The following is a 22467-nucleotide window of genomic DNA, read 5'->3' as shown; positions in this document are numbered from 1 at the left end:
AACTTGACTGCATATTGTTGAGTTGCTGATACCATCTTGGTAGGTGAGGAGTTTCTTCTTGGGTAAGCCATCTAACCTCTTTAAGTCTGATTTATCTTCAGGTACAAATCAAATAATATTAATGTAAAATTCTATCTGCCATCTTCATTACATCCCTTCATGTGATCCTCACAACAATTCTATGAGATGGGCAGATATTTGTTATTACAACTCTTTTCTTATATTTGAAGAAAATGAGACCAAGAGAGGTCAAAAGAGTTGCTCAAAGTTATAGATACCAGAGGTAAGTGGTAGATTTGGGATTCAAATTCAGGTCTTCTGATTACAAATCCTCTATTTGCCTAAAGATGGAATGTTGAGCCAAGCAAGTGACTTGTGAGATTCCTTCCAGATTTAAAATCTATGATTCTATGGAAGATAACAATATTAAGGCAATATTAGCTAACATTTATTCAGTGTTTTCTATGTTACAGACACAATTCTAAGCATTCTATACATGTAGCTCATTTTATTCACATAATAACCTCATGCTGTACATACTATAGTTATGACCATTTTATGGATGAGAAAACCAAGTCATAAAGAACCTTGCCCAAGGTTAAATAGTGAATAAGAGGTAGATCTAGAATTCTAATGCAGACTTTCTGGTTTCAGAGCCTGGGTTCTTAAACCCTACTGCCTCCTAGGGTGATAAGAGGTGGACAAGGGAAACTCCCTTTAGAATTCTCAAAACAATAGGGACTGTCTGCTCTGTGTCCCCAGGATTACATAGCAGAGCCTCATTGAAGGTTTGACAAATCCTACCAAGGGGATCCAGGGCTCCATGGGAGGGTGATATAGCACTAAACACCTCCAATAATTAGGATGAGAGGTGGTACAAGTTGAAAGGAGAGGAGAAAATGCACTTAAACAGCATACACTATGAGGAAGAAGGCAAGAAGTGCAGCATGGATTTGGTGGTTCCAACAGGATTTGAATACTCACTGTGTGTTTGAGTGTGGGTAAGTGGCCTAACACTGCTGAATCTCAAGTTCCTCATCTGTAAAATGGGAATAACAATAATCCCAGCCTCCTGGGTCTAAGGTGAGGATGCACATGAAGTACTTAGCACAGTGTAGAATATCCTAAGTGCTCAATTAATGTGTGGTAGCTAGAAATGTTAGATTGGATGAAAGATTAAAGCAAATGAAAATCCCTTGGCCATGCAGCCTTGTCTTCAAGGAGCTTGCATTCCAAGAGGGGAAGTAAGCCAGAAAAAGAGCATTTGTTGGGCATTCCTTTGTGCTTCTCAGAGCAAAGAAGTGCAGCTTGGAATGAGAACTGTTTCAGTCCAGCCAGGAGAGGTAGCAATGGGACCTGGAGGAAACTAAGACACCGAGTACTGTACTCTTAACACAAGGAAAGCGTTTCCCTCTCCATACCCCTGGATAAGACAAAGTCACATCTCTTAAGGAAGGAGCCTCAGTTAACATCCTGGTAACCAAGTTGGTTACCTTGAGCAGGTGAGTTACATTCTCTGATGCACAGCATGAGGATAGGAGAACAGGTACCTAGGGCTCTAGTCCAGAGCCTGGCACACAGGAGGCATGATGTCCCTTTTTAGGTGGCCGTTAGTATCATCAGCAGTGGAGACATTACAGTGATGCCATGAAACATCTGGGCCATCCCTTTCCCTAAACCGGAAGGGGCACTATACCTGCTGCCCTTCCCCATCCACCACAAAGAGTAAACCTGCTGAATCTTCCTTCCCCAGTGCTTGGATCTGAAACCTTAAGAAATTCTTTCTTCTTTACCCTACAACCCAGTAGGACACACCAAATATAGCAGAAATCGTACTGTAATTAGAGCCGGTTGAACTAGGCTTTGGGTAATTCACTCAATATCTCTTGAGCTTCCGTTTCTTCATCTATAAAATGAGAAAGACAATTTTTGAAAGGGTAGTTGTGAGAACGAAAGTAGATATCATTTGCAGAGATTGATGGTCAAGGTTACTTGAATCTGCCATGAATCTGGAGGGGTGGGCTTTCTTTACCTCCTTATCTCAACCCCCTGTGTGTCTTTCCTTCATGCCCTAAAAGAACATAGCACTGGCTGCATGCAGCATATTCTTGTTCTACACAATGGGCACACTCAGGGCTTGGCCTCCGCATATACACATGCACATATGTACACACACACACGAATGCATGGCACATGGGCATCTCCAGTTCATGCCCGCCTGACACATACGTGCACTGTACACAGACATCTCCAGTTCATGCATGTGCACACACACACACGCGCACACTCACACACGGTATGGCTGTCGTGTGGCGAAATAGCAGCAGGAGGAAATTCCCCCGTCCTCTCTCCCTATGTCGCTTTGTTCTGCCTGCACAGGCAACAAATTAAAACAAGAACCCCCCACCGCCCAGAGCTGCCTGGGCTTCTGCCACATCGGCTCTAATAATAGCCGAGCAGAAAGGCCCCCTGTCCGTCAGGCCCAGGAGCCAGGAGGCAGCGCTTTTCATTTGCAGCCAGAGAAGCGGCTGGGAGCTTTCGCTGTGTTTATTTGGTGTGACTTTGGGGCGATTATATATTGTTTCTTGTCCTCTCTCTAAGTGCTTCATCAGAGGTGGGGGGAGAACAAGGGGTGAAGGGGCAGTAGTGGGAAGGAAAGCAAAAAAGAAATTCAGCTTCCTGAGAAAACACACACACGGGGCGCTCCGTCAATGCAAGCACCAGCATACAGCAAAATTGAACTTTCCCTGCCTCACAGTGGTCTTTGAAAGCATTCAATTATCTGTCTGCACCTATAGAAAATGTTAGGGATTGCTTCCAGAAGCCTTTAAAAGGGTCTATACATAACAGAGGCGCGCGCACGCACACTCTCAGCGGCAGGCTGAAAAACAACAACAATCTATTCATTTACCTTTGAAAAAGCCAAAAAGGTATAAATTCTGCCTAGAAATCAATCTTCCTCTCTCTTTCTTTCTTTGTCTTTTGCCACATCCCTTCCCCAACTCTCACTCTGTCACATGTTTGTTTATTTATTTTTAAGCTAAGGCCACAGAAGGAGCCGAAGAAGGCAACGTTAATGCAGAGGAAAGAAGCTGAGTTTATTTTGCTGGAAACACTGGGTGCACTCAGGCAAAGCAAAGGCTCCTCAAACTGGTTCCCTGCAGGTCTCCCATTCAAATGGAATGCATTTTCATGGCACACCCACTGTGGCACAGTGCCAAGCACTGCAGTGGATGCCACCTTACTGGGTTCTCCAAATGAATCTTCGAAGTGCATGGTGTTCCTCCCACGTTGCACATAAGGAAAGTGAGGCCCTGTTCAGATCTTCTGTCTCCCAATCCAGATTTCTTCCTAACTACACCATTTTTGTCTCCTTCCTGGGCTCTGAATCACTGGAAGGGACACTATGGTAGGCTCAACGGACCATGTCCAAAGTTACCAACAGCCACAAAAGGAAGCTGGTTTGGTGGACAATGTTTATTAAAGGCTCAGGAACACTGTGATGAAAATAAAGATGAAGATGATGATGATCAGGATGAAGTATAGGGAAAAATACTGACTTAGAAGGTGAATGCCTTAGCTACTAATCTCAGCACGACTACTTACAGCTGTGTGACACAGCAAAAGTCACTTCACCTCTGTGTGTCTTCAAGAGGTTGGACGAGATCAATGGTTTATCCTTAGCTAGGTCTCTAAGGATACCCCTGCTCCCTGCATGGGCTCTGGGGTAAGTGGATGGAACTTAGGAATCTGTTTCTACCAGAGAAGCCCCTTTTAAAATACCAAGTTCATGTCTTGCAGTTCTGCACGATGGTTTGTTAGAAGAAAGACTCCTACTATTAACACGATGAGACCCAAAGGCTCTTCCTGTCAGAAGATTTCATGATGTGATGGTGTCATGGCATTCAGAATCCAAGATGCTCACGCCTCTCTCAGGACCTCAACACCACAGAAAGCAATGGCAGAAATAACTTGTGCCTAGATAAACAGCTTGGTGGTGGGCAAGGAGAGGCTGTACCCCTCATATTGCCACTGAGGCAGGCTGGGGAGACACAGCTGGTGAGATGAATCCAAGACAGGGATCTTGAAGGAGAGCTGAGGGCCTGAGGCTGGTGTAGCCATCAAGAAACAAGGGATACGTCAGTGAAGGGGTGACTGGAGTCACAGAAACTGGATGGGAACTGGAGAACTGGGTCAAAGTGGGGCTGGCTGAGAAGAAGCGGGGAAGATGAGGGAGCAGCGCTGTGTGTATCATGAGCATTTATTTGTCCACCTTTATGGGCAGGCGGAGCTCAGAGGGTCTGGCTTAGGAAGGTAGGGTCATGATGATCAAAGGGCCAGTTGTAAAGACCTGGTAGTGCATGCACATCTCACCCGTGTCCCACTATCCCCTGTGGACAGAAATCCTGGACAAAGCAGAGCATTCTCTGTTCCCAAGTGTGTTTTGTAAGGTGTTTAATGAGCCAGTCAATTCCAAATCTCTCAGAGCAGATGCAGTTCATTACATTTGTATGATCAAGGGTCTAATACTGAACCACAAAATCACAGGTTTGCAGCAGTTTGGCACCAAGAAATCTTACAGGTCAGTTAGCCCAACTCCACTACCATCCAAAATCAGGGCTAGATTTTGGGGTCAGCTTGCATTTGGAACACACATCTCAGAGCAGATGGGATGGGCAAGATGGACTGTTTCCCAAAACTGGGCCAGTACCTGGGAATGATCACCTGAAAGCGACACTCATAGTTCTCAGCTTTGAATTATTTTTACTCACACTAGTTTGGTGAGATTGCTGGGAGGACTGATTAAAACCCAAGCTTGTTCAACCCACAGCCTGTGGGCCACATGTGGCTCAGGGCGGCTTCGAATGTGGCCCAATACGAACTCATAAACTTTCTTAAAACATGGAGATATATATTTTTTTTAGCTCATCAGCTTTAATACAGCTCATTAGTGTATTTTTTGTGTGTGGCCCAAGATAATTCTTCTTCTTCCAATGTGGCCTAGGGAAGCCAAAATACTGGACACCCCTATTAATATAACTTATTTTGTTCATACCCATACATATCTAAAGGACTAATAGAGAAGGGCTTTTTTTTTCCTGGAATTGCATTCAGAAGACAATATCACTTTTAAGTTTTCAGACTTTTTATATCTATTGTGTGTAAGGTACCAAAGGTGTCTATCAGTAAGTATTATTAGTCCCACCTTATAGATGAGTAAACTGAGACCCAGGACACACAGTGACCTACTCAGTTATTCAATGAGTTCAGGGCCAAACTGGAGCTGGAGTTCAGTCTCTCTCTTACACCCAGCTTCCCTCACACAGCCCACCCCTCAGCAGCACCCCCATCTGCTGGGCTCCCTATTCTGACCTCCAGAAATCTTCCGACCCCAGGGCCCAGCTTTAAGCATTGGGGAACTAAGGGTAAACGAGAGAGTGACTTCCCCATGGCGTGTAACTTGTCGACCAATTTGAAGAGCATTTTCTTGGCCAGTGCTCTAATCCCAATGCTTGAGTAATGCCCTGAGACCACATCGATTGGGATCTGGGAAATTCCGACCTGACCGCAGCACATTGTAATGGCCTCTGCCCAGGTGACCTTCTCCCTGTCAGAAAATGCATCTTTTCTGCAAGCCCCCGGCCTACAAACATCACCCACAGCCAGCTTAGCCCAGACAAAGCACTTTGAAACGGTCCAGATAATGCATCGAGGGGAAAACTGTTTTCCAAGTGTGTAATTCGTCCACTATTAACCTGCAGCTGCGGGGATGGCCCTGCCTTTGATTCCTTTCTTCAACCAGGGCCACTCCTGTCGTGTCATGCGACGCATGCTGCATGGCGGTAGACAGGGAGCAGAGGCTTGTCATATTTCCTGAATGCTAATGACCCCCTGGCCAGCTGGCTGACACTCTGCTGGCTGCCTGGCTGCACTTCAGGCCTTACCCATTGTGGAACTTGTCTGCTACTTGGTTCTACCACGGAAGTTGTCCTGGTATTTGACTGAGTGGTGTGAGAGGGAGCTGGCAGCCTCTGCCATCTGGAGGAGTGTGTTCAGGATAGGACTTGACACAAGTACAAGGTCCTAACTCAGACACTCTGGGCTCCAGTTCTAGCTCCTGACACTGGGAGGCTGTGTGCCTTTGGGAAAATACTTTCCCTTTCTGGGCTTCACTTGTATTGGCTACAAAATAAAAGCAATGAACAAAGTCATTGGACTTTATATTTCCTAGATTCTGTTTTTATTTCCAGATGATTTTGTTTTGGATTAAGTGATGTGTAGAATTTAAAAAGGAAAAAGAGGAGGAAGAGAAGGGGGAGATGAATGCAGAAGGCCTGTGATAAATGATCCTAAGCACCAAAACATGTGTGCATGGGGTGAAAAAAGAGAGCATTTTCACCATTATCCTTTTTTTCTTTTTCTTTTCATTATTATCCTGGTCTCAGAAAGTTTTCTGACCTCCCCCTGAGCTAAGCTTGGCCTTGGGTTTGAGGAATCAGGCCTGAATAAAGAGGGCTTACAGCACTGGTGAGTGTTCACCAGGTGAGAGTGGCCTGAGAGGCATGACAATGAGGCAAGGGACAGAGAACAGGTGCAGAGTTGTGGCAAAGGTGTGGCACCACTGAAAGAACAAGGCTGCTAGGGGAGGCTAGGAGGCAGCATCAGTGACATTTTCCAAAGTAGTGGGAGGTGAAGGGTGAAGTCCTTTATAGCAGGATCCCCAACCTCTGGGCCGTGGACTAGTACCAGTCCGTGGCCTGTTAGGGACCAGGCCGCTCAGCAGGAAATGAGTGGTGAGCAAGTATTACTGCCTGAGCTCTGCCTCCTCTCAGATTCTCATAGGAGCACAAATTCCATTGTGAACTGTGCATGTGCGGGATCTAGGCTGCATGCTCCTCATGAGAACCTAACCAATGCCTGATGATCTGAGGTGGAACAGTTTCACCCCAAAACCACCCCCTGCCACCTGGATCCACGGAAAAATTGTCTTCCACTGGTTTGTCTTGGACTGACAAACCAGCCCCCGATGCCAAAAACGTCGGGGATCACTGCTTTAGAGGGTGTCTTCAGAAGGTGGGCTATGGAAGGAGCTATGATGAATATTCAGCCAATTAAATAATGGTAGTTTCAAAGGAGTGATTCTCAACCGCTGCCAAATGTGCAACATTAGCCCACAAATGTCTAGTGTAGGACTGAGAGTCTGCTTAATATAATAATCCAAGAAATCATGAAACATGGGGGAAAATCTGCTTTATTAATTTTCCAGGCCCCAAATAAAACATGAAAATCAGGAAATCAAAATTACACTTACATCCCCAAAGGAATGTGCCTCCTCAAAACTTGGGTTTGTGAAACCCCAAAGCTTGGGTTTTCAGCTAGTAATGACATAATGCATCTGTAGAGCTTCTAAAAAATACAGTGTCTAAGGCTCATGACCTAATGAATCAGAGACAAGGCCTTCCTGGGCATGGACCATAGTTTGCCTTGCCTGTTGAGTAAGGGGAACAGGATGCCATCCACTCACTCCTAAAACAATAGCGAGGACAACTATGGGACATGAAAACAGCTGCTTAAGAACTGTGCTCAATCGGGCCAGCTGTTTGTTCTACTAAATGTTAAATATTTGTTGAATAAATATTGCAAGACTAGACTGTGAGTTCCACTAGATTCTGCAATCTTTTAGTGCAGGGACCATGTCTAAGTCATCCTTGTGTCCCTAGTGCCTGGCATGCAGTAGATGCCCAATGCATGTTTGTTGAGCATGTAAATAAAGGAGTAAATGAATACATGAATGTAGAATGAGAACTCCTGTTGGAATAGAAAGAGCCCAAGCACTGGAAGCCTTCATTCCAATCCTGGTTTCGTACCTTTTTCGCATAGGATCTTTGGGCAAGTTGCTTCACCCATTTGAGCCTCAGTTTCCACATCAGAAAAAAAAATGGGGATAATACAACGTGCTTCATGAGGTTAAATGAGTTAATTTATATGAACAGGCATATGTAAGAGTTCAAAGCACTGGATTCAATTAATGTGAACGGGACAAAATTCCATCTGGGGCTCTGGTGCTAGACATCCGCTCTACTTCCCTGAAGCAGGAGGGTGCTACTTCCCCATCAGCTCCTAGTTTCTTCAGACCCCAGAGCCCAGAGAGATGCAGGAGAGATCAGGGACGGTAGCCGGGAAATAACCTCCCTCCAGTACATCAAAATCCTCACATAAGACCAGACTGAAACTGTTTTTAATTTTAAGTGACCTTGATAAAAATGGCTCATTTTCCTTTAAATTCATCATCAGACAAAATTGCCTTCTCCCAGAAGCTGTACACCACAAGTTTGGGTTGACATGACATATCAATGTAGCAAGACAACATAATTTAAAGGAGCCCTGTGGCTTTTACATTTGAGGCTGACTGTTTCCCAGCGTTTGAGCCAATGCTCAGAGAACAGCTGGGGGATTAGGTACTAACGAAAAGGAAATGATTTGAAATATCCATGCTATGCTCCCTGCAAATCAGAGTGCCTGTGACTTGGCAAGCTTCATCTTTCCTCCCCACCCCAGCCACCCCCATTGAAATGTGTCTCCATACGGGGCTGTCTGCAGAGCTGCTCTGAGATGTTTACAGCTCTCTCGCTCTTGGCTTCCTTGTACGTTTGTGTGATGAAGGTTTGGCTTTGTTGTATCAAGTGAAATCACAGAGCTGGATGTTTCCCTTGTCTGTCTGAGAAATACTGCAAATATTATATTAGGTTGTGCCTTTGCGCCCGATCGTTTATCTCGCCTATAGTTGTACCTTTTGGGGACTATCCTGGGTAGTGGAGACAGAGCGAGGGAAACAGAGGAGGCTGCAGCGTGTCACCTGGACAAGCCCCCACCTCTGGGCAGAGTTGCCTCTAAATTGTTTTAAGTAGAGTGGTCTGGCCTCTGGGGACTTTCTCTAGTGACTAGCTAGATCTACTTGTCCAATCCAGACTAAATTCCCTGAATCAACCAAAAGGCTTCCTCTCAGCCAAATCAATTCTCCCCATTTTTGTTTTCTTAAGTCTCTAGACTTCTCTTCTTTGGTGTACTCAATCCCAATATCAGTTTTCTTCTTAGCTGGCCTTCCCACTTGAGACAATTAGAATGAAAAAACAAACAAAACAAACAAAACTGTTGTTTTCTCCCAAATTTCTCTGGGTCATATCAGCTAAGAACAACTTATCTTAGAAGGAAGGTAACTTTCATTCTCTGAGGCTGGTACAAATGAGGTAAAGATAAACCATAAAGATGACCATGCTGTTAACCTGCATAGCCCGCTGGAGGAGTAGCGTTAGGAACTGAGACAAAGACTGTCTGATTAGGATTTGATTCTCGATGATGAGACTGAGCGAAAGCAGGAAGGAAAAATATTCATTCAACAAGCATTTTGAAGCTTCCAGACACGGTGGATCAGTATTGCCTCTGCATCTTCCTCAATTCTTCATCTCTCCCCATTCTTCTAGTGTCCAGAACAACAGACATGACAACTAAGCAGATAGACTTAGATCTTTTCCAGGAGACTGGGAAGGGGAAGTTGTGAAGACTTACACTTTTTTGGTGGTTGTTCTTATTGCAACTGCTTCTCTAACTAGAGTACTTGTACACCTGGGGGCATGCAGTGGCAAACTAGGCAGTTTAAAGTTATAGAATAAACAAGTTATATCTTCCTGAGGCATCTATTTTACTTGAAGATTTGGGGTTAAAACACTTTTATATTAAAACAAACATATGCATTATGGAATAGAATGCAGAATTCATGTGAATTCCTGAGATAAAATGTAAGACTTCAAAGAGATGTGCTGTGGTGGGGCTGCTTTGGGCGCTGCCCCCAGCCTCCCTGGAGGACACTCTCAGGCTCCTCCGCCAGAGGGAACTTTGCCAGGTGGAGACATTTGAAAGGCTCTGATATATCCCACCTCCAAGAATGGCCCAGCTTGTAGGCAGAGCAGTGCAGGGTGTCTTCTGAGCTCTGAAACCCATCGTTGTGGGGAGCCCAGGAACCAGGAAACAAACTAGAAGAGGGTGTTCTTAATAGCAGAAGGGCCTGGCAGGCTGCCGCAGGACAGCTCCAAGAACTTGCTCCGTGTTCGAAGAGGACTAAAATAGCCGATTTCTCCCAGTCATGGGGATGCATCACCCGGGGGCCTGTCATTTCCTTGGAAGAAGTGGAATGGATTATGGTTATTAGGAAAGAAGCAACTAACTCACTTTTATTGCAGGGGAACTTAGTCTCCAGCTGCTCCCAGGGGACAAACGAATTCATACGCACACCTACACACACACAGGCTCCACACACCTACCTGCTCTCCTCAGAACCAGCCGGAGAGGGGAGAGAGAGCAAATGTGATTAATGGGGCCACCCCAGGGGACTTGCTGGATGGCAAGCAAACCTGCAGGTACCACGGAGCCAATTTCAGTAACAGGTTTAAGGGAGCCCCGAGACAGAAGGAAATGCAGCTGACTCAGCTATTCCGGCCTCCTCTAAGTCCAGAGGGAGCCTCCGGAGGAAAGGAGTTGGAGATGACTGCAGAGATCGGTGCCAGGGGAAGCTTAACACTCACACCTCCGTTATAGCGTCAGAGCTGATGGAGGAGATGCAGGCATTGCTAAGGGATGAGGGAACTTACTCCACGCATAGAGGTAACTCTGGTCTCTGTCTTCGCCAGTGTCAAAACAAAACATGATACTAAATATTCCTAGAGTGCTTTATAATTTTCAGAGTATTTTCATGAATATTATCTTCTTAATTTTTATAGTAATTTTGTGAAGGGGATAAAAGAGGCTTGGAAAGCTTTTTTTTTTTTTTTTTCTTTTTCTGTTTTTTGTTTGCTTGTTTGTTTGTTTTGGCAGGTCATAGAATCAAGGCTGGATACGTGGACTTGGCCTTGAGGCCAGTGTCCTGTCTCCACTCTTCCATGTCATTACCAGATGTGATGGATGTCTTGGCAGTCAATGTTGCCAAACATTAAAATTGGGGACCAAGGAGAAGGTACAGGAGAGAAGGTTCTCTGAAGCTATGAAGAGAATGGCCAGGACCTGCTTCTGTGCTTCCCTCCTTGCTACCTGTGTGGTCTTAGACAGGTTCCTTAACCTCTCTGAGCTTGTGCAAAATGAGGATAACATACACATATCACAAGGATTACTAAAATAGTCTACGTTACATGTTTGGCACAAAGTCTAGCACATATGAAGTTATCAATAAAGATGAGTTGTTATTATCACCTTTTTTCTTTTTGAAAATAGAAAAGAAATTTTTCATTAGCTTAGGGAGGAACCAGAAAATCTCTCCAGCCCTTGGTATGTCAGAGATTTTCAAAAGACACTATTAATCCAAAGAAGGCAGCAGGAAAATTCTAAACCCCAGAATGAGTTTTGAATAAAATCATATTTGAACTAGTATCTGTTTACCAAAAAAATTTATATTTACACACACACACACACACACACACATACACACACACACACACACACACAGAGTTGACCCTTGAACAATAAGTGCTTGCATGTGAGCTGTGTGGGTCTACTTATACATGGATTTTCTTCTGTCTCAGCTACCCTGAGAGAGCAAGACAAACGTCTCCTCTTCCTCCTCAGCCTACTCAACATGAAGACACTGAAGATGAAAACCTTTATGCTTAACGAATAGTAAATACATTTGCATTTTCTCTTCATTATGATTTTCTTTTCTTTTTCTTTTTCTTTTTCTTTTTTTTTTTTTTTTTTTTTTTTTTTTTTGAGACGGAGTCTCACTCTGTCACCCAGGCTGGAGTGCAGTGGCATGATCTTGGCTCACTGTAAGCTCCTCCTCCCGGGTTCACGACATTCTCCTGCCTCAGCCTCCAGAGTAGCTGGGACTACAGGCGCCCGCCACCACACCCGGCTAATTTTTTGTATTTTTAGTAGAGACGGGGTTTCACCGTGTTAGCCAGGATGGTCTCGATCTCCTGACCTCGTGATCCGCCCGCCTCGGCCTCCCAAACTGCTGGGATTACAGGCGTGAGCCACTGCGCCCAGCCCATTATGATTTTCTTAATAGCATTCTTTCTTTAGTTTACTTTACTGTTAGAATACAGTATATAATACACACACAAAACATGTGCTGACTATGTTATTGGGGAGGCATTCAATCAAGAATAGGCTCTTCATAGTTAAGTTCCGGGAGAGTTAAAAGTTATATGTGGATTTTTGATGGCATATGGGGTTGATGTCCCAACCTCCGTATTGTTCAATGGTCAACTCTATATATACAAAATACATACATACATATCAAAAATGTGTTGGAGCTGTCTTCTCTGCAGTGCACATCATGGGCTCCCAGTCACTACAGCTGAATGACAGTGGGGAGGGGAGAGTTTCAGAGAATCTTCTTATGTCTCTTGCACAAAATAAGCAGAAAGACTCCCGAGAACTGTAGGGGAGGGTAGCACCAGCTGGAGGAGTGGGTCGGGCCTCCAGCCCGCTGGTGTCTGGTTGTGGCCTCTTCCGGAGCTCACCTGGCAAAGGTCTATATTGTTTTAACTCCAGGACTGCAGCAGGAGTGAACAAGGTCCTGTTTGTGACCTTGTACCCCTACTCACAGGGAGGGCCCCCATCTCCAGATGCACTTTGAAACCTTTGAGAATCATAGTATGTAAGGGACTCACACCGGAACTGGGAACTGACTTCTTTTACAAAGAAAGCAGCAGAGGCTCAGAGAGGGAAGACAATTTGCCCTGGAGCCACACAGCAATTTCTCATCTTTACCCGACTGTCTGGCATCCATGTGGGCTTCCTCAGGCACTGTCCACAGCTACGGAAAATCACTGCAAGCTGCAGGCGCGGAGCAGGGGGTCGAGCCACATCTGCTGCGCGGTCTCTCCCCGGCTCCAGGCTGAACGCCAGCCTCGGGAAAAGCGTGTTTTCTGAGGCTGCCCGAGTCCTTCACCAGGACTCGGGCACAATGCAAACAGGAGAACAATAGGGAGTGTGTGAGGGAGCCCAGCCGGAGAGGGTATTGATCATGTTTTAAAAAAGAAACACACACCGAGGAGCACAGAAAAACCTTACCAACGCACCAGCTGGCTTAGCTAATTAGCGCGGGTGAGCCGTGTCAGCCGCCAGCTCGGAGCCAGGAAGAAAACAATTCGCTCAACAAACAGAACATCTAAGGAGGAACAAAAAGAAAACAGCCACTGTCCGCACACCTCTGGAGAGTCCGTGCCGTCCAGGGAAGGGGGATGTGATGGGCTGGAGGTGGCACTGAGAGTGGGATGGAAGTGGGAAGTCAGGAAGAGGGTGGGGAAAATCTAAGCTCTGGGCCAGGGGAAGGGCCAAGGCAGCACCCAGCACTGAGCAAGGCATCATGGTGCCAGGCCTCAGCTGCCCGGCCCCGCCACCGAAAGAACTGCGTCGACCCTCAAAGCAGCTGCTCCAAGCACGCCTCTGTTTTGGGGGTTCTTTGGTACCAGGCACTAGGATTGCTGTTCTGGGGAGTTTACTTACCATGAAGGAAGCAAGGGGGCAGTGCTTGGGCAGAGCCTGCAGGCCTGAGTCCGGGAAGGAGGCCTCACCCACAGCAGGCAAGGCCCGGGGAGGTTGTTTGGTCTGTTGCAGATGAGAGGATGTCCAGGAAGTCCCTCAAGTTGAATTCATGTGACCAGTGCTGAATGCCCATACATGGGCCTGGCCTACAGTCTTCTGCTTGTGAGAGCTGTGGCCCCATGGACTACACCACCCGGAGGACAAGACTGGTGCATGCCGCCCAGGGAGGAGAGGGACATCGGACAATTTCGGCTCCTCAAATGAGGTGATGCAGGTTATTTGGGTTCCAAGCTACCAAATAGTGCAAAGAGAACAGAGGAAAGGCATGATAGAAGGAAAAGAGGGAAGAAAGGAGGGAAGGAGGGAAAGAAAGAAGGAGGGAAGGAGAGACAGAAGGAAGGAGGGAAAGAAGGAAGGAAGCAAGAAAGAGGGAAGGAAGGCAGTAGGGAGAGAGGAAGGAGGAAGGGAAGGGGGAAAGAAAGGAGGGAAAGAAGGACGGAAGCAAGGAGGGAATGAAAGAAGGAAAGAGGGAGGGAGGGAGAGGAAGGAAGGGAGGAAGTGCCTTCTTTGCATCATCTATTATACCTCAGTGATCTTCACAGTACCCAGTGGGATTAATATAATCATTCCATTTCCAAAGACAAAGAAATGGGGCACAAATAGGTCACACAGGGAGTAAATAAATGCGGCAGGTGGATTTGACGTAGCAGAACGCCCAAACTCAGGGACTCCTGACTATTCCGTTGGACTCTGCAGACAGGGTGGGTGTAAATGAAGTGAGCGACATTTGTACCCCTACAAAGGGCTGTGCACCTACCTCTCTGTCAATGCCCCCTCTTCCCTGCTGCTCAGGCTCCATTGCTTTTTTTTCCCACACAGACCAGGAGCCCTCTGATCAGAAAAAAGACTCACTCATGAGGTTAATTGTCTGTCTATTTCAGGATACTCCCAGGAGGCAATGGGATAGAGTGGAAAGAACGTTGAGACCAGATTTAAGAGACTGTGCTTGAGCCCAGCTGTCCTACTCCCTACTTGTGTGATGTTTAGTAAGTCACCCTATCCCTGTAGACTTCAGTTTCATCATCTGTACAATGGGTGTTCACTCACAAACTTGCTGTGAAGATTGTCTGTGACATTATATATACCAAAATATCAAGTCATTTTAAAACCATAAAGTACAAACATTATTAGGAAGTATCATATGATTAAGAGAGAATCCCAGAGAGTTCAACATGTTTTTCTCTTTGTATGTTTAACATTACACAGTGGATAGATCTCCAGTAATGCCATATCCAACATCAGAGTACAAAGATCATGAGGACATACTAGGGGTTTAAGGCCTTCTCTGGCTTATCAAATCACATTGCCTGATAATACCCTCCTTTTCTTTCTCCCATGAAGAAGAGGTCCTGAGCATGGGCTATGAATTAGGAGGTCACTTTGTGGAATCTTTTTCCTTAAGTATGGACTTGATCATGTTTGTAAATGTACATGTGAACGTGCCCACATTCATTTCCATCCATTTTTTGCTTTTATGTCTCAGTCAGTAGTTTTTGGCAATGCCTTTGCAACACCATGAACTGCAGACAGGAAATAAGACCCATCCATTTGTGCTGGTACAAGCTAAAGATTTTCTATAAAGTGCCCACATTTCCAGGCTGGGGGAATGGATTTCACTGCAGGAAAAAAAAATATTGTGAGGTGAGAGAAGTGCAGCAAAGGAAAATATTGGCCACTTTAATGATTTAGAGAAGCATAAAAAACCTCCTAGGCTGCTGAGATTTCATATTTCCCCTTCTGCCAGTAAGGGGGCTGGAGTGTGGGGTCTGATTTGAGCTGTTCTGTGAGAAAGCACGAGAAAGCCATGGCTGGCCCCTTCCTGAAGACTCTGTCACCTCCAATGAGGCCCTGTCTGACCCAAAGAAAAAGTACTGGCAGTGGGGTTGGGGATCAGGGAAGGGGTTTCGAAGCAGGAATAAAGGTGGACACGCCTCTCAGGTGGGACTCCCCATTCTGGAGCCCTGGAAGGCTCTAAGAGAGGCTGCTTCCCTGTTTTACAGATGGGACAATTAAGAGAAGACCGGAGATTTGAAGCGACTTTCCAAAGATCATCTTTCTAGTATGTAGCCAAACTGGAACCAGAACGCAGGCCTTCCAGCTGCCAGCCTCCAATCCTTTCTACTATATCCACTATTAATGTTGTTAGCATTATTGTTGGTATGATTACCATAACAAAAGGACCCTTGAACACTTTCTATGTGCCAGGAACTGTACTAACAACTTTACATACATCATCATTTTTAATTTTCATAACTGCTCTACAAGATATGTGTTATGATTCCCACAGTAGATGAGAAAACTGGGGCTCAGAGAGATTAAATGACTCACTAAGATCACGGATTTGAACCCAAATCTGTCTGACTCCAGAATCCATGCCAAAGCCACTTCCCAGTGGATATTTCTGAAGAGTAGAAAATGTGGGGACATAGAGTAAGAAATGCCACTTCTCAGAGAAGCTGCTCAAACTCACCAACAAAGAAACCCAGTCAAAAACAACTGGCTTGAGCAGTTCAGAGGATGGGGCTTTAGAGCAAAGCCCAGGATGGTTGGATGTAGACGGTAAACAAATGCGAAGCAGCCCTTTTCCTGTACAGTTGCGGTAATTTGAATGGCTTGCAGCGGTGAGTAGTGGGAATTGAGCTATTAATAAAAGGAGCCGGCAGAATGATTTACAATCAGACATTAATATGGAGATTTTCATAAACACAATAATTCACATCCAAGCAGAGTCATAAATGTAAAGTTGCATTAACTATTCTAGTTGGCATGGAATGTCACACGCAATGTGAAATTGAACATTCCATTGTACCGTAATAATGGACTAATGGAAAAACTTTTCTTAGGGAGAAGGAGGAGGGGAAGGGTGGGGAACTGGGGGACCAGATATTTTCTGTTTCCACCTTGCTTATTCCTAGAAGTAACTATCACAAAGCTCTGCCCTTACCTTATACTTTTTAAAAAATACACTTTTCATCTTGCAATAATTTTAGATTTCCATAAAAGTTATAAAGATAGTAAGTAGAGAGAGTATATCTTTCATCCAGTTTGCTCTTTGTTAACACCTTCCATACCCATGATATATTTGTCAAAACTAAAAGATTAACACTGGCACAATACTGTTAACTACACTCCAGATTTAATTTGAGTTGTGCCAGTTTTTCCATTATTGATCATTTTTTTTCTGTTTTAGGATCCCATCTAGGGTGCCCCGTGGCACCTAGTCATCACGTCTCCTTAGTCGCTGGTCTGTGACAGGTTCTCCATCTTTCCTTGTTTTTCATGACCTTGGCAGTTTTGAAGGGTACTGGTCAGTTATGTTGTGGAATGTCCTTCAATTTGAGTATGTCTGATGTTTTTCTCCTGTTAAAACTGGGGTTATGGGTTTGGAGAAAGCCTACCACCGAGCTGAATTGCCCTTCTCATCACATCATCTCGGGGGTGCATTATATCCATGTGACTTATGACTGCTGCTGTTGACCTTCATCACTTGGTTGAAGTAGATAGTGTTTGTCAAGTTTCTAATCTGTAAAGTCACTATTTTTTTGCCCTTTCCGTGTTCTTTCCTGTGGAAGCCAGTCACTAACTCCAACTCATATTGGGTGGGGAGTAGAAAGGAAGGCAGGATTCAGTTCTACTGCATGAGGGGAAGATAGACACATATATTATTTGCCCTCTACTTTTAAAACATTAGTTTTAGGTTGATCTCTCAATTTTACAATCAAATGTCCTGTCTTTCAAAGCAGATTATTTTGAACATAATTGGACTTGTTCTAGATCACCTCCTGCTGGAAGTAAACTCAAATCCCCCAAACTCTATGACCTTTTCTCAGTCCTGATCCTCTGTGATCTCTCTGCAGAATTTGACATTGTTGGCCAATCTTTCTCATGGAGAAAAACTCCCCCTGCTTCCCCTGCCATTCATTAGTCTCTGCTTTCTTGTCTTCCTTCATAACTCACTGCCTTTCCATATCTGTCTCTATTTCCATCTCAATCTCTGTTCCTTTTCTTCTTCCCTCCACCTACCATATGTACTGTCAGCGTTCTCTGTGGTCCTTTTTCACCGTTTCCCTTAGCAATCCTTCTGCTTTCTCACCAGTGTTTCCCTTAGCAATCTCATTCATTAGATGGTTTCAATCATCATTATCATCCAGAGGACTCTTAGACGGACGTCTCTACCTCAGCCTATCTCTATGGCTATAGTACCTCTATCCAAACTCTCTCCTGGCCACCTTCACATTCTTCTATGCCATAAACGCATCATCTCTCTATTAGTTAGTGTACTGTTTCAGCTGCTTTAACATAAGCTGAAATAACATGGACTAAACAATACACAAGGTTTATTTCTCTTGTGTGTGAAAATGTGAGCTGGTAGAGGTCTGAGGGCTATGGGAGTGGGAATAGCTCTGCTGGGGTCCATGCTAGTCCAATACTACCGCCTTGGATGTTGCCTTTGCCCACGTGGTGGAATCTGAAACCTGAATGCCACTTTCCTGTACAGACCTTCAGGAACTGGAAAGAAGAATGAAAAACAAGTAGCCACCCCCACCCCTGCTTTTTGTTTTAGTGGAAACAACCTAGAAGTGGTACACATCACTCTGTTCACATCTCATTGATGAAAACTTAATCACATAGCAATACCTAGTTACAAGGGAGCCTGAAAAATAAAGTCTCTAGCTGGGTGGCCAACTCTACAACATAGAAGGGAATGAATATTGGGACAATTGACAGTCTCTGAAACCACCATTTTGCTCTATTTCCTGACTCCTGTAACTCCTTTTGACCCACTTCTCCTCTAGTCTTCTTAATATGTGCTACTACATTGTTAATGTTTATGAATTCTCATTCTAGTAATCATAATTGCAAACTTAGCTATCTTTGATAGCTCCCCTTATTTCACTGTAACAACTTCCCACATGTTTAAGATTTCCTCTCCCTTCTTACTAACCCCTACACCAGTTCAGACCTTCATTGCCTCTCATCTGAGGTCTTATAATTTTTTCTTTATTTTTTTCATCAGCCAATGGGCAAAGGAAGAAGTCTTATGATAATTTTATAAATAGTCTTCATGCTTTTAGTCCCTCATTACTCTAAAGCACCTTTAATATGGCTGCTGATTAATCTTAGTCAACACAGCCCAACTCCTCAATCCCATGCATAAATCCTCAGTGGCTCCCTATCACCAACTCAATAAAGTTCAAGTTTCTTACCCCAGCCCTAAGCCCTAAGAGACTCTCTGGTCCACCTTCACTCTCTCTATTTGGTTCTGAATTATATGCATTCTCCCTTCCATGACAAATCCTGACCTAATCTCCCCTCCCTGTTACTATCATCATGATAGAATAACAGCTAACACGTATTGATTGCTTACTTTGAGCCAAACACAGTTATATACATTACTTCATTAAATACTTGCAACAGGAATGACATCAGCAAGATGGTGGAATAGGACTTTCTGGTGCTCATCCTCTCACAGAAACATCCGTTTGAATAGCTATACATGCATAATACCTTCACAGAGCTAAGGAAAGTAGGTAAGAGATTGCAGCACCTGGGTGCAGCACAGAGATTTTTAAAAGACACACTTGAGAGGGCAGGAAGGAAAATTTAACATTACCTGCATCAACTCCACCTCCAACTTCAGGCAGCACAGAGAGGTGCTCTCTGCTTGGAGGAGGAGAGTGAAGCAAGCACAGGATTTTGGCTCAGATCCCAACACTGGGCCCACCCCAGTCAAACCAATCATCTGACAGGTTCCCATGGCTCTAGATTACGGGCCAGCACCACAGACCAAGCCTCTTGGCCTACTTTTATGCCAGGCCAGCCCCAGCAGCCCCAGGCTGTGGACCAACTCCTATAGACTCAGCCTTCAGGTTTACCCTAGTGCTAGGCCAGCCTCCAAAGACTCAGGCTCCAGATCTGCCTCAAACTTCAGGCCTGCCCCACTGTCAGGCTGACCCTAGTGGCCCAAGGTTTACATCCCCAGCACCAGGTCAGCCCCCACAGACCAGTACTCCAGGTCAGGGCCCACCGGCCTACTTTCTAGGACCTGCTCAGGTCCAGGCTGGCCCCCACTGACTCAAGCCCACTGTGTCCCAGGATCAGGCTGGCATTCACAGATTCAGGCTTCAGACTTATCCCCACAGACTCAGGGTTCAGGTCCATCCCAGCTCCTGGTCAACCCTGGCAGACTCAGGTTTAAAGCCTGCCCCAGCATCACATCAGCCCCTGTGGACCTAGGCTTCAAATTGGCTCCTGTGAATACAGATGTTAGGCTCACCTTCATGGACCCAGGTCCCAGGCCAATGGCGCAGGCTACAGGCCCACGCCCTAGCAGACCCAAACTCTAGGACTGCCCCAGTGGATCTAAGTTCCAGGCTCATTGCCATGGATTCAGGCTCCAGACCTGCCCATCTGCTCACTCAGGCATCAGACCAGCCTGCTTAAGCCCCTAGCAGTAAGCCCACCTACAAATCATGTCAGATGGCTTGCCTATAATCTCTGGATGAGCTGACTTGTAAAGGTCTTTCCCTGATGACACCAGTTTCTAAAGACTGGAATAAGTACCTACATTCTCAAATATGCAAACACCAATGCATAGCCACAAATATCACGAACAATCAGGTAAACATGACACCACCAAAGAAAAATAAAGCACCAGTAACTGACTCTAAAGAATTAAGATTTACAGACTTCCTGACAAAGTATTCAAAATAACAGTCTTAAAGAAGCCCCATGAGCTACAAGAGAATACAGAAACAAAAATCAGGAAAACAATATACAAACTAAATGAGAGGTTCAACAAAGGGTACAAACCATGAAAAAGGACCAAAGACAAATTCTGGAGCTATAGAATCCAATGACCAATCTAAAAAATTTTATAGAGAGCTTCAACAGCAGATTTGATCAAACAGAAGAAAGAATCACTGAGCTCAAAGACAAGTCATTTGAAATTGCCCAGAGGAAAAACGGAAAAAAAAAAAAAAAAGAAAGAAAAAGAGTAAAGAAAGCCTACAGAAATTTTAGGACACCATCATGTAAACCAATGTATGCATGATGAGTATTCGTGTGAGGCTTGTCTATCCCTCACAGTACCAAATGATTCCCTAGTTATGATTCTGAAAGCAAGGAATTTAATGCTGACATACATCAGAAGCATATCACTGGTTAGAATGTTGCAGATTACATGCGTTACCTAATGAAAGATGACAAAGCTGCTTACAAGAAACAGTTCTCTCAATACATAAAGAACAGCATAACCCCAGACCTGATGGAGGAGTTGTATAAGAAAGCTCATGCTGCTATATGAGAGAACGCAGTTTATGAGAAGAAGCCCAAGAAATAGGTTAAAAAGAAGAGGTGGAACCATCCCAAAATATCTCTTGCCCAGAAGAAAAATCAGGGACCTCAAAAGAAGGCAGGTTTCCTCAGAGCCTAGGAGTGGGCTGCTGAGAGCTAAGTCAAGTAATTTTCTATGAGGATTTTTCAGATAAATACAATAAACCTACTGACCAGGCAGCAAATAAATAAATACGTAAATAGATTTTCACTAAGTCACATAACCAAACTCTCAAAAGTCAACAACGAAGAGAATTTTGAAAGGAACAAGAGGAGAGCAAAAATTATATACAAGGGAACCCTCATAAGACTACCTGTCAATTTCTGAGTAGAAACCTTGCAGACCAGGAGAAAGTGGGATGATATATTCAAAGTACTAAAGGAGCCTTTCTGTCTGGTGTCATCAGGTGAACCAAGATGAGTGCATACAAATACATCCAGGAGCTAATGAAGAAGAAGCAGTCTGATATCTTGCACTTTCTTCTGAAGGTCTGCTGCTGGCAGTACTGGCAGCTCTTGCTCTGCACAGGGATCCTGACCCCACCTGGCCTGATAAAGCATGCCAACTGGGCTACAAGGCCAAGCAAGGTTACATTATATTCAGGATTTGTGTGTGCCATGGTGGTCAAAACTGCCTAGTTCCTAAGGGTGCAACTTATGACAAGCCTGTCCATCATGATGTTAACCAGCTAGTCTCCTTGAAGCCTTCAGCCCACTGCGGAGGAGTAAGCTGGACACCACTGTGGAGCTTTAAGAGTCCTGAATTCTAACTGGGTTGGTGAAGATTCCACGTAAAAATTTTTTGAGGTTATCCTAATTGATCCATTCCATAAAGCTATCAAAAGAAATCCTGACACCCAGTGAATCACAAACCAGTTCACAAGCACAGGGAGATGTATGGGCTGACATCTACAGGCTACAAGAGCCATGACTTTGGAAAGGGCCATAAATTCCATCACACTATTGGTGGTTCTTGCCCAGCAACTTGGAGAAGGCACACTACTTTCCAGCTCTGTTGTTACCAATAATGCAAGTAAAGTTTGTAAAATTCCTACATAATAAACAACTTAAGACAGTCGTGTCTGTCTATAGGTGTTATTTGTGTGTTAAAACTAGTCTTCAGATTGTTTCATGAATGCTTTGTCAGATTATGAAAGTTAAAGTGCAGTAATGTTTGACAATGACTATAAGTGATGGTGTATCTTGTTTCTAATAAGATAAACTTTTTTTGTCTTTGCTCTATCTTATTAGGAAGTTATATGTCACTGTTTAAAACATATTGTGTGGTATAATAGGTTTAAAATAAATTCTTTAAAAGAGGAAAAGAAAAAAAAGTACTAAAGGAAAACAACAACAACTGCCAACTATACCTGGCAAGGTAGTCATTTAGAAATGAAGGAGAGATAAGGACTTTTTCAGACAAACAAAAGCTGTGGGAGTTCATCACCATTAGACCTGCCTTACAAGAAATGCTAAATAGAATGCTCCAAGCTGAATAAAAAAGGATGCTAATTAGTGAAACAAAAACGCATG

General features: G+C 44.5%; 1 pseudogene; it reads left to right on the top strand.

Annotated features, from left to right (window-relative positions):
* The first annotated feature begins 21351 nt into the window (after positions 1–21351).
* On the top strand, positions 21352–21962 carry LOC105476498 (large ribosomal subunit protein eL15-like; annotated as a pseudogene).
* Positions 21963–22467: the final 505 nt, after the last annotated feature.

Source organism: Macaca nemestrina, chromosome 12, assembly GCF_043159975.1.
Source record: "Macaca nemestrina isolate mMacNem1 chromosome 12, mMacNem.hap1, whole genome shotgun sequence".
NCBI classification, from domain to species: domain Eukaryota; kingdom Metazoa; phylum Chordata; class Mammalia; order Primates; family Cercopithecidae; genus Macaca; species Macaca nemestrina.
The sequence above is the reverse complement of the archived record's forward strand: the minus strand, read 5'-3'. Positions and strand labels throughout refer to the sequence as shown.